At 37.3% G+C, this 13004-nt stretch overlaps 1 non-coding gene across 1 annotated transcript; it reads left to right on the plus strand.

The window, feature by feature from the left end:
* Positions 1–12240: 12240 nt before the first annotated feature.
* LOC145774913 (U6 spliceosomal RNA) lies at positions 12241–12347 on the plus strand. The gene has a single exon (XR_014290086.1). It is a non-coding gene; the product is annotated as a U6 spliceosomal RNA (small nuclear RNA).
* The last annotated feature ends 657 nt before the right edge of the window (positions 12348–13004 follow it).

The following is a 13004-nucleotide window of genomic DNA, read 5'->3' on the forward strand; positions in this document are numbered from 1 at the left end:
TACAAGCAACATTGTGGACTGGAAGTCAAAAAAGCAAAAAAAAATAGTCACAAAGTGTAATCCTTTACCGCCTCTTAAGATTGCTTTAGAATCAATTCGATCATGTAAAGTCCGACCAACTTCTTCCCATTCTGCATCCTCTTCCTCCAAATTTAGACGTTGAATCAATCGTGGATCTCCTTTGCCACCAATCAAGTACAAATGATCTTTGTACGTCACAATACATGAGCTTGATACATCTTGAGCAACGTTCTGAAGAAAAATTAGGCTAAGTTACGACTGAACCGTCCACAACAATACAAGAGTCAGCCTACCAATCAGAACTTCAATAAAGAACCATTCTTAAAAACTTTCGTATAACAAAATTTACGACCACTTTCATGATGAAGACTAACTTCACAGACTACAGCCTGCTAAGTTTTGTAGTAACAGGACATTGTAGGCCTACCTCTAAGTCTAGCAGGACATGATAACTAGTCAAAACACATATCAATTAATCAAAAATAACTTAAGATTATACTTAATAATTGTTTCAATTTTGTATAAATGTTAGTTATAAACAGGACTCTAGTGCATTGATATAATTGCCTAATCATCAACAAAATTAACAAGATTAAAAAAATGAAGAGGTGTACCAGCAAACATCTATAGGATTGGCCTATGATACAAGAGAAGTATCCACAGAGGATACAAACGGATATGCATAAATCAACAAGTGAATAAAGAAATAACAGTTAACCTCTCAAGTAGGCATGTAGGCTAGCTCCACACAGAGTGAAATTTACATGACTTTTGACTCTTTTTTTTATTTGTTTAAGATTAACAAGGGTTGCTATATTCCTTACAGCTGTAACTACATTTCTTATTAGAAACTTACAAAAAACAAAACTTTTATTTCATTCTTTATTTTGTGCTCTAGATTTTTTTTCATACCGGAAGATGTTTCCATTCTTGGCTGAGCACATCAAACAACCGAATCTCTGTTTTCGTGATGACTATGAACTGTTTTCGTGGAGTAGAATCTATTTGATGCAACAAAATAACCACATGTTAGGTATTTTAATTTTACAAATTCAAGTTATGTTTTTTTGTAGAATATCTAGCACTTAGTTGGCCTATCCTGCTTTGTAGTAAAATATATATTCAACGCTTTTTGGATTTTTTTTTCAATGCTTTTTGGATGAAAATGTAGAAAGGATTTCTTTCAATCAGACAGAGTTTTAAATTTTCTTCATTTAATTCGTTTTTGTAAATTACAAATAATAGACAGCGTACCGAGGAATAGGATCAACTCATCGGTGCCATATTATTTTGTTATTTTGCTATGATTAAATGGAAAAACTGCAGATATGAAACAACTTATAGGAAAAATAAAAATGCAAAATACGTCGTAAAAATCCATCTGTAGCACAAATCAGTTTGATGTATTTTCTTTGTGCTATTCAATCATTAAATTACTACGCTGTAAAACAGCAACTTACTATACTTATTCCATGTCTTCTTCCAAAATATATGATTGTTCAAAATTGTTTGACACTCAGGAGATCTCTCAAACAATTCATCTGTTTTTATGATACTGAAGTAATGATAAGGTAACAGTTGAAACATCACAATTTTCATTAACTTTAGAAGATCCTTTTCCCTGGTTGGAAGGTCATGCTTCACCCACGTAATTGCTCCGTCATACACAGCTTTGACTTTGAACACCTGAATATTTGGCACCAGTGAAACAAACCGTCATGCTTCTACATGGGGGGAAGGTGAAATGATAGACCATGCATCTCAAAGGACAAAGGGATGACGACTAGCCACTCTTTATGACTCTACTCTTTACGCATACACTTAGTGACAAAATTAATAAAATTGGTTTAGAAGTCCACCAAAAGCTTGGAATTACGTCATCTGTGTCAAAACTATTTTGCACACCATAAGTTGTCATTACGAAAATGTTTTATAGAATTAATTCTTTCCGAACATGATGTTTTCAAATATTAAATTATGAGTTTTTGTTTCGATTATGCAGTTTCTTTTCACACTCAAATTTTCTCGAAATTGTTTTTCACTTGTCATATGAATACAGAGCAACAAGTTAAGAAAACTGTACCTTTAAACTTAACAAACATGAGTTTTATAAGCTAGAGTGAAAGCCTTGTAGCCTATGCCTTTGAACGAAATCGAAAATGATGAACATCAACTGGCGTTACCGACGGTCTTTGATCTATCGATTGCAGGATAGACATCAAATCACCAAAACGAAGCATCTTGAACTCGTCTAGCCGGATAATTGCAGCAATGTTATCTTGCAAGACGATCTTTGCTTTGTTGTAAATCAGCAGGCAATTCATTTCTTGTGCCGTGAAGTAGAGGCCCAGACAGGTCGACTCGGTGAGTGTTTTGCAAAGAAAGTTTGCACAGATACCCTTTAACTCTAAAGAACAAGAGGAAAATGACGACATATGTTTAAACTGGGAAGGTTTAAGGATGTCGATTGGTATATTAAACTTTTTTTAAAAGCAAAAAGTGCTCAACTGTCGATCAAAGGTAGATTGTGTTAAATACTTTTTCAAAAAGTTAGAAAATTTATTGGTTTTGCTAAACTTCCATCAATTATGTAATAATAGCATCTCTAACTCTATAGCCTATAAATAGGGTAAGGAGGTAATTTTAATTTCAACTTTAGCCCTGATTTTAGGATGCAACAGTACATTCTAAAACCTTTAGAAAAAAATATTTGAAATTTTCGTCCAAATCTACTCTAGATTAAAGTTCTTGACGGTAACATGTTTACAACTGGTCTAGCTTATGAAACCTTTTTTCCAACAATAGAAATAGCTTACTTTGGGGCCGGAAATAATTTTTCGTACAACAACGTCGGATTTTCCACGGAAATATTTATCTGGATCAAAAAATTACTTTTTAGACGCTGTGAAAAGTTTAATGACAGGATCCGTTGTAGCCTCGGTCATGTCCAGGAGTAGGCCTAATGTTTAGTTCAGTATGTAAATTGTTGATGGTTGCTACTATTGTTAGAATACATAGTGGTAGCAATCGCCTACTTGTCATTATGAAACAAGTCAAATGTGCATCTATGGGTATAGGATCAAGGTAGTCAATATCCATGGCTGGCTAAGTTATTGATATAGGATCAAACTGGTTGGGCTTACACCAGTGCACATGTTAACCAAAACCGTGGTGCCAAAGCTCTCCATATTTGGCTTGTTCATCAAAAAACAATCGGGGGAACAAGGTAGGTTTCAAGAACAAAACAGTTCATTCATTGATGTTGCCTTTTCTTGCCTGAAGTGCAATGTCGTGCATTGTAAGGAAAATTTCAAAAAGGCTTGCTGAATGTTCACTTTATAGGATCAGCGCATTGTGTAGTGTCCTTTTGATAGAGCATATCAACAACCACCTCGCTTTGACAAACATCCATTACAACAACTTGCTGTTAAGAAGCATCTTGAGCAGCAGTTGTCAATTGTCATCCAGAAGATTTCAGTTGGTTGTTGCAGCAGAAGCATAGCCTACAAAAGGCAAGTCAATCCACGTGATTAAACTGAAACCAGAAGATAACATAGACCAGTAGATGTAGAGGGATTGAGCGGAGAATCTCAGAATGAAGGCTTGAATCAAAAATGCAAAGTAACTTTTTGCAGACAGAAGGCAAGGACGTTTTATCAGATCAGTTATCATAACAAGCTAAAAGCGACTATATTTTTTGAAAAGTAGTGTTTGGAGATAAGTATTGGTCAATTTAAGGCAGCTCAACTCGTTTGCATTAATGTCACGCTTCTACGCATGCGCATAGTCTTGCGCACAAATCGAAATGACCGCATTCCGTGCTTTACGAAGAAACCATGACCAAAAAAATATTTACGGCATTCTTGCAACATATTTAATGTGTTTTAGTACAGTGTACAGTAGCAAATAATATTTGAACTTTAAATGCCATAAACAAAAAGTGACGTCTATACAGTGTTAGGCAATTAAACGCGAAAAGTAATTTTCAAGAGAGGGCCGAGAGGGTTTGGATGGAAATTTCAAATCATTTTTCAGAAGTCGTAGAATGTCCTGCTGTATCCTTAAACTAGACTTGGACAACTAGAATCTTCTTAACTTTTTGAAATTAGATTAGAATTAGAATTACAGCTATTCTAGTTTTTACAAATTAGACTATATTTAAAATTAGAGCTAGCTAAGTTTTTCGCAAACTAGAGTAGAATTAAAACTGCATTAAAATTAGTTTGACGCAGTCGCCACATATCTTTTGTCTATTTGAATAAAAACGCTAATATGGCAACTCATGGGCAATTTAAGATCAAAGTGTCATTCCCCATCACTGCACCAAAACCACTTATGTCATAATAGACATTACTGTGATGTAAGTGAATTGATGAGTTAATCGAGTTTTTAATGACTTCGCTACTTAAGCGATGAAATAACAGTATTATATGGCAATTTGATCTTGATCGTTTTATTGCATTTCCCATGCATGAATTTTCCTTTCATTTGCTAAAAAACACTGTTGGAAAAACTAGAATTTTTTAGCAAAACTGGAGATTAGATTAGAACTAGAATTAGAGTAAACAAGTTTTTACTAAATTGGATTAGAATTACTAACGTTTTGCTCTAATTCATGAAATTAGACAACTAGAATTATCTAGTTGTCCAAGTCTGGCTCAAACCAGGGATAAAGTTGGATTTGAAAGAAAAAGCTGATTACCCCCTCCCCCCTACTATAAACCTTATTTTATTTGCAAAAAAGTGAAAGTTTTCAAAATGTAAAATGACATATTTCACTGCAGGCTTAGGCTATGTGACATTATCATTATATACATTCAGTATAACTTTAAGTCACGTGGCGTAAGTGTTAAGGTTTAGTACCATCCATTTCAAGGATATTGGAAATCAAAAATAAATCTTCTAGCTCAGTTTCCTTGGTTACAATGAGCCCTGTGTAGATATATGTAAGAATGCATTCCATTATATCGGCACTCAGGCTTGTGATGACAGAAGTTGAATATTTCTCTTTCATCTGCAATACAGAAACAAGGTTAATATACCGTACCTAAGCTATATAACCTGCAAATAGATAATACCCAGTAGTGTGGACAAGGTAGTCAAGCGGGTACTTTTGGGCCCGACCCAGGATGATTTATGGAGCCCAGAACTTTTCCAAAATAGCCTATCACTAAAGCTAAAACCCAGGATATTTGTTGCTGTAAGCTAAAGTTTATTTTGTAGCATGTTTTCATTTTTTCATTTTATTTTGGCGTTTTCACACGAGGCAACATTTTGTAGATATTTTCTAGCATTTAGTTGCAGTTCTAGCCTATCATTAACACACTGAACCGGCACTCCATCAGATCAATGTCACTTGCTTACATCCCTAATGAGATAGCATGCTGCATAATCAGAGCAATTTGACTTGGCCTCAGCAGTGTGGTCTGATAACGCGAAGTTGGTTATGTAAGATTAGCTAGGCTAATAACTACTGCAGTAATGCAGTATATAAACACAATACCTGACGAGTAAATAACTTTTTGAAAAAAGGTGAAGCTTTTGCAACAATGGTTTTGTGGATTCGAAAATTGCTTCCATGAACTTCCAGTGTAGCGTCACATGAGGACTTCGGCTCAAATCGCTCCCTGAAAAATCACAACTTTAGTTGACGAAATTGCGTTCACCAATTCCACCAACATAACTATGGTTTAAAATAGCACTAGTAAAGTAGCCTAGGCATAGGCCACCTGAGGAAATCTCAACCAGATATTGACAGTTATGTTGATATCTGCTTGGTTCGTTTTGGATTTTATCAAAGTAGGACACCTTGTTCAGGATGGCCCAGCAAAATGTGGACAAATATAAGTTAGTTTTTTTTTCAATAAAAACAAGCTGATAAAAACAAGTCATATATCAAATAAAAGAGAAATGTAGCCTAATGTTTTTAATAATAACATCCAATATAATTATTCAACATATCCACCTTTCAATTTGATAACCTGGAGGAGACGAGAAGATCACCTGATCACACGTGGCACACACAGTTTCAGCTTTCACTTCTGCCCATGATTTGCTCAGTTTTAGAATCAGAACCTCGACACTTGAATAGAATAGGCTACAGCTCAGGAATTCTGCTTTAAAATAGACCATATCCCAAAGTCCATTGGATTTAAATCAGACGATGGAGACGATAGTTCTTTGGGCCAAAACGACTTGAAATTGTCTTTGCACCAGTCCTGGACCAATCTTGGTTGTGTGAGAAGTTACTCCATCCTGCTAAAATGTAATTCCTTCATTTCCAGTGACTTTTCTCACCCAAGGAACAACTTCATCTTTTAACATTTTCATATAAACATGTTGGTTGATCTTGACACCAGCCTCAATGAAAATCAAAGGGGTTTTAGACCTGTGGAGTGTGGACGTAACCCCTGCCCACGCCATTATCGAAGCTCGTTTTTGCCTCGTGAATGAAGTTCGACGTTGAACAAGCATTGAATCTTTAGATTTAATCTAACTCACGATCATTTTGGCTGTTATGTAGGCTATGGCTTTAATGATGAATATTGTTCCACAGGATTTTATGTTCCACCGAATTTGATACGAAAATCCACGAGGCTTTGCTCATAAAATCGTGCAATCCTCGCTTCAATACGCAGTTGTTTGCCGCAGGCGCTTCCTATCTCCTAAGCTTTTTTTCTTAATTCGTTGTAAGATGCGCTTTTTGTCTCGCGTAATTAACTGCCATGTGATGTGCTTTTCTCTTCTGGTTTGCCGTTTCATTCTTGTGCATTTCGTTTTTCAATTCATTGTGTAGATCAGTTATTTATTTTAAATGTAGATGTAAAATCAGCTATTTTTGTTACTTGAGAAGGGCGAACTTGAGTATGTCCGAAAACGTTCGTAGTTTATAGTTTATGTTCACTCTAATGTAGACTATGATGTTAAATGCCGTGTGGTTGCTTGGTTTTATCTGTCTATGGTTGAAGAAAGTCACCTCTCCACCAAAATTGTATTGTTCCTACTTACAAAACATTCAAAGTAGTTCGTATTTTCAACTAAAGTCCCAGACGCCATATTGTCTCTCTACTCAAATGTCGAATACAGTTTTACATGTCCGTGTGATTCGGCATTGACATACGGTATGTCCACCAGACATTTGACCACGAGAGTACGGGAACATTTGACCACGAGAGTACGGGAACATTTGACCTTTAGGGAGTTAAAGAAAAGTGCCACCAAAGACCATATCATGGAGTGTTCTTTTTGCACAGATCGAAAATTCTCTGCTGACTCATTTAAAATTTTGCGCAAAGGCAAATCCCAATTTGACAGCAAAGTTCAGGAAGCACTGCTAATCAAACGCTACAACCCAAATTTATACATACAATTATTTTCTGGAGGCGCGTCCATTATGCTCAACATTTACTTAATCTATCCAGGGCCGGATTTAGCTTATGGGGGGCCCGGGGCACTTTTAGATCGGAGGCCCCTGCAAAAAAAATTTCCCGCCGATGGCGCGAAAAACCATCTCTACGTCTACAGTAGCATTAATCCAGCATTGCACAGCATTTTGCAGAAACTTCAAAAACTGAAAGAAAAAAATAATAACACAAAATCACATTTTTTCCATGTCGAAGGGCCCTTCAAAAGGGGGCCAAGGGTACCTGCATCCTCTGTCCTCCCCTAAATCCGGGCCTGAATGTATCATGTTCTCTGTGGTGCAAATTTTTTGTAGCTATTTAGCCTATGTAGTTCAGGGGTCACCAACCTTTTTTGCATGCGGGCCACTTTGGCACTAAGGAGAGCTGTGGCGGGCCACACTAATAAAATTTTAGGTAGGGTGACTCTTATGCTAGAAAAGAACGCATTTCGTACCCAGTATCCAGCGTTACATGTTGTTCATATTTATGTTAGAATACCGCATCAACAGAATTAATCGAACAACGCTACTGCCAGGCCAAGCTCCTTTTACAACACTTTTGACTTTTTTAACATTGCATTGTTACATTTTTTAACATTGTTGTATTACCAACAACAAGCTGCAGTTCGCCTACCAGAAGGTCTGTCTAGATATTTTGAAATTCAACGTGGGGTCAGACAAGGCTGTGTGATGTCACCAGATCTGTTTAACTTGTATAGTGAAATAATTCTCAGAGAAATAGAAGGTATTGATGAGGGAGTTTTAGTGAACGGCATCTCATTAAACAATATTCGCTATGCTGATGACACTGTGCTCATAGCGACATCCCCGGACGGTTTACAAACACTAATTAACAAAACTTCAGACATCAGTGCAAAATATGGAATTGAAATTAATGACAAAAAAACAAAATGCATGACTATCTCCAAACAAAGTCCTGAACCCCACTTTGTACTTCACCAGGGAGGCAACACAATTGAACAAGTGTCTTCTTTCAACTACCTTGGTTCTCTCTTGACAGCGGACGCACGATGTAAGAGAGAGATACGAAGAAGAATAGGCCTAGCTAAAGACGCTTTTAATAGACTACGACCTATTCTATTGGATCGCAAGCTTTCTATTCTTCTGAAGGTGCGACTTCTCAAAGTGTTAGTGTGGTCTGTTCTCCAGTATGGTTGTGAAACATGGACCTTCAACACAGAAACTATAGGCGTAACATTGAAGCAGCTGAAATGTGGTTTTACAGGAGAATGCTCAGGATTTCATATACTGATCACATCACAAATGCAGAAGTTTTAAACCAGGTACATCAAGACAAGGAACTATTGAACAACATAACTCAAAGGCAACTCAAATTTCTCGGTCACATTATCAGAAAAGAAGATTTCGAAAATCTCTGTCTAAGCGGCCGCCTTCTCGGGAAACGTGCTCGTGGCAGACAACGAACAACATTTATATCCAATTTCAATACATCAATCAGCCAACCAAGAACACTTTGGGACACTGCGCGACAAAGGGAACACTGGAAAAATTTACGAACTGAGCATCTAGTTCATCAAAGGCCGCATCGGCTATGATACTGTTGATGATGATGATGAATAAACGAGGTCACTTGTTTTACGCACTTATAGCGAGGCGAGCGGTTTCATCAGATTATTCATCGCAAAGCAAAAGTGATGTTGTCACTTCGCTTCACATAAGATATCTTGCAATTAACAATTTCAGTAAACAAGGAAATGTTTGACACATCGCAATACAGGCAACAATAGTGACCTGCAAACATATCAGCGAAAAATAGGCTCTAATAACAGGGAAAATAACCAGGCACTATGAAACAAACGCTTGTGGAAATCACCGAAAAATCGTAATTCTATCGTAATTCATGAAAAGTCTTCCCTCTAAAAAAGCAATGAGTTGGTTTTTCATCTTTTTTGTGAGAGTCAATAAAACCGTCTTTCCTCTATTATAGACAACTGTCACTTGCGGTCAGGGCCTCCGAGAGAAATCAGCACTGGTCGGGAAACAATACGAAAAATGGGCCCCATAATATTTTTAGCAAATATACAACTAATTTGTATCTTGCGTTGCATGTTCGTGTTAAGCTGAAATTAGCCTACTTTCCTCAGCATGAAAAGAACTTCGTTCAATGTAAAAATCATCAATAATTATTTACTGGATTACACTTGCAGCAAAAATGCCATTGAGGCAAACTATTTTGTCTAGAAAGCTTTGTAAACACACAATAGGCTTACAGGCAACGAAAATAGTTCAACCAAGCATTTAATTCAGGAGTGTCCAAACTTTTTCCCACGCGAGCAAGATTTGATAATAAGTGTTCGCGGCCAACAGCCACAATAATTTTTCTGAAAACTGCAAGTTGAATTTATATGATTTTTGTGTGTCTGCAGGCCAGAAATAACACATTGTACAAAAACAGGCGCGGGCCATACAAAAACGTCTCTTGGGCTGGAGTTGGCCCGGGGGCCGGACTTTGGACATCCCTGATTTAATTCAACCCTTTCTGGACATTTTGCAATGCAAAGTTACGGATCACAGCATCAAATGATAAAATTTTGCGACGTCTGAATTGATGCACAACATGTAGGCCTATAGTTAGGCTTTTCAATCGGTTTTGAGTCAAAGGCCTACTGGAGCGCAAACAATTCTTTACAAAATTCAGTAATTGCTAAAACCACGTTCTCAAAGCGCAACCGTTGGAGGTAGCTACCGGAACAAAAAAAAATCATAACAAAACTATTTGGAAAAACCTTTCGAAAGTTGCAATCAATGATTCCTTGTGTAGAGATTATGGGGTGGTTCGTTCTGGTTTGCAGCTGAAGTTTGCTGTGCGGCTTTCTGTCAAAAGTACCAACTCATCCAAAATGTCAGTGTTGTAGCCTACAAATGGTTTAAATTTGTCCCACATGCCCGCAACTGCACAACAGACATACGATGAGATTTTCATGGAACTTCAAACTCATCGACGATATGTTTGAGTTTGTTGATACATTTGTCAATTCCAACTACTATCGAATTCTTTGCAATGTACGGTAGAATACATTTCCTTCGAATGATTTAGCTAGTTAAGTGGAGTTATAAAAGCGTTCTGTCCTGAGGAAAAGAAAATCATTTTTATTTAAATTTATAATTGCCACTGCAACTTTAGCTTGCGAGCAGTAGCCTACTCATCTCAGCTCTTACTTAGATTACATCGCCCTTTAATTTCATTAAATTTATCAGTGAATCTTGTTTAGGACCGTAATCCACATAGGCTAATGCAAAGCAGTCACAAATTCAAAACTGCTAGTTGTAGGCTACTTTAGCATTGACTCAGCTTCCGATCAAGCTCTTGTTGGTTTCAACTTGATGCATTTAAAAAACGTCTTTAGAGCTTCAATTGCAAAAGGGTAATGTAAAGCATTGGGTTTGACTGCACCACGCCTTGATTGCCCTCTCGAAGTCAATTTTCTTTGCAAGATGATAGGACAGCTTTCTTTAGATTTTTCAGAATTTGTCCTCTGACTGGGCTATAACTTTAAAGATGCCACAAGCTAACAGATAATCAATTACTCCAAAAATGATAAGACATTTGAACAACGCTGTCTGTAGGCAACATTATGAATTCAAACTAGATTTAAGCAACAACATCCATAAACAAAAAACTCAAATAAAGAAAAAACTCACTAGCCTACCTTCCAAAATCACATCATGAGAAGCATGACCAACAAAAGGCTACTTGACCATATGAAAACAGAAGATCTTTTAACTATGACAAAATTACATCCAATTGCAGCAATAATAAAATCAAAAGTTTTAAAACTGTTCGGCCACGCTAAAAGATCACAATTCGGAATCAGCAAAGTTTGCACAGAAGGAAAAAGAAAACGTGGTAGACAACCAAAACGATGGCAAGACACCATCCAATCATGGACCGGACTCAACTTGGCGACACTGGGCGAGCTGGCTCAAAATCGCCATTCTTGGAAGCAAATAACTCATGTTGATGCGCAATCTGCTGCAGGCGGAGATGATGACTGATGATGATCCATAAACAAAAAATATACAGGATTTACTTTCTTTGATCGTGCTTGGACCGATACCTTTAACTTTCCCAGATAACTTATGTTGGATACAACATCCTATGCCTGGCCAACGCAGATTTTGAAGTTAAGGTTCAGTTGTCAAGCAAAAATAGTTTCCGCTTAGCTAAAACAGCACCAGTTTTCAAGTTGAAACTATCAATACAATCGAAACCGTTTAGTGATACAGAAATCACTTCAGCTTCAGATTTTACGTCTTGAAGCTATTCAACATCGCCTACCTTAACACGAAAATGATTTGTTCTTGATGAGAAACATCGAGAGTGACATATACAATGCTTGAGAAATACTTGGAACTACGCACTTCATTTAAGAATTTGTTGATTATTTAGTTGGTACATTTTTACTTTAGTACTAAAAATGGGCCCCCCTCAAAAGTGCAAAAACAAAAAACTACTCGTTTTTCCTTTACAATGTTTTGCTAGGGGGGAAACTGGCCCGACTTCCCCCCCTCTCGGAGCCACTGCTTGCGGTATGTTTCTCGGCAGCCGATTTGTAGCAAGAATTGACAGCGATAGAGACGTGTTTCGCCCATGAAGCTGGGCTCATCAGTATCGCACCGTATTCTTGCCACAAATTTATTCGACCGCCGATTGAAGAAAGGGGGCGTTCTTCCCGGCTATCAGCACAAGGCTGAGCACTCACTATAGTACAGCCAGCAGTTGCGATTCGCTAACCATAACGATGTACGGTAGCTTCGATTAACAACATTTTGCAGTACTTGCTTCGACAGTACATATACTAAAATTGGAGCGATACAGAGAAGATTAGCATGGCCCCTGCGCAAGGATGACACGCAAAATCGTGAAGCGTTCCATATTTCTTCTAAAAAAAATAAAAATAAAAACAGTTTGCTCTACTAAGCTAAATATTTTCATAATGCAATCAGAAAAAGTCTTTAAGTTTATAATATTTTGCCAATTTATTATAAATTGAGTTGGCACACCGACCAATTTTGCCAAAAAAGCTTGCACAAAGAGAACACTGCTCGTGAAACACAATAACGGTGAAACGCACACTAGTGTTTACATGACATTTGCAAACTTAAAATAAGCAACCCTGTCCTTATGCTCACAAACAATTTCGAAATTCGAAAACAGACGTTTTAATCAACCACTGGGACAGTGTGGATGGACATCGCATTGTAATAACTTTAAGCAACCCCCACCTAGAACTAGGCTATAATCTGATTGGTCGGTCGGTGGAATCGTAGGCTATGTAAAGCAAAAATATGCTTCCCGGAAAGTATTTTTTGCCTTCGTGCTCTTTAACTCCTCAAGAAAAATATTTTTGGTTATACTTGCACGCTGATACCTTCCGCGGGCGCAGCGATACAGCATGGCGGGCCGCATGCGGCCCGCGGGCTGCCAGTTGGTGACCCCTGATGTAGTTGGTTTTTTATAATGTAATTTTACCTTCAAAAAGTTGAAATTTATTGCATTTTTATAAATATTTTCAGATTCCTGATGAAGGCTTAAGTT

The sequence above is a fragment of the Aplidium turbinatum genome, chromosome 7, assembly GCF_918807975.1.
Source record: "Aplidium turbinatum chromosome 7, kaAplTurb1.1, whole genome shotgun sequence".
In the NCBI taxonomy this organism is placed as follows: Eukaryota; Metazoa; Chordata; class Ascidiacea; order Aplousobranchia; family Polyclinidae; genus Aplidium; species Aplidium turbinatum.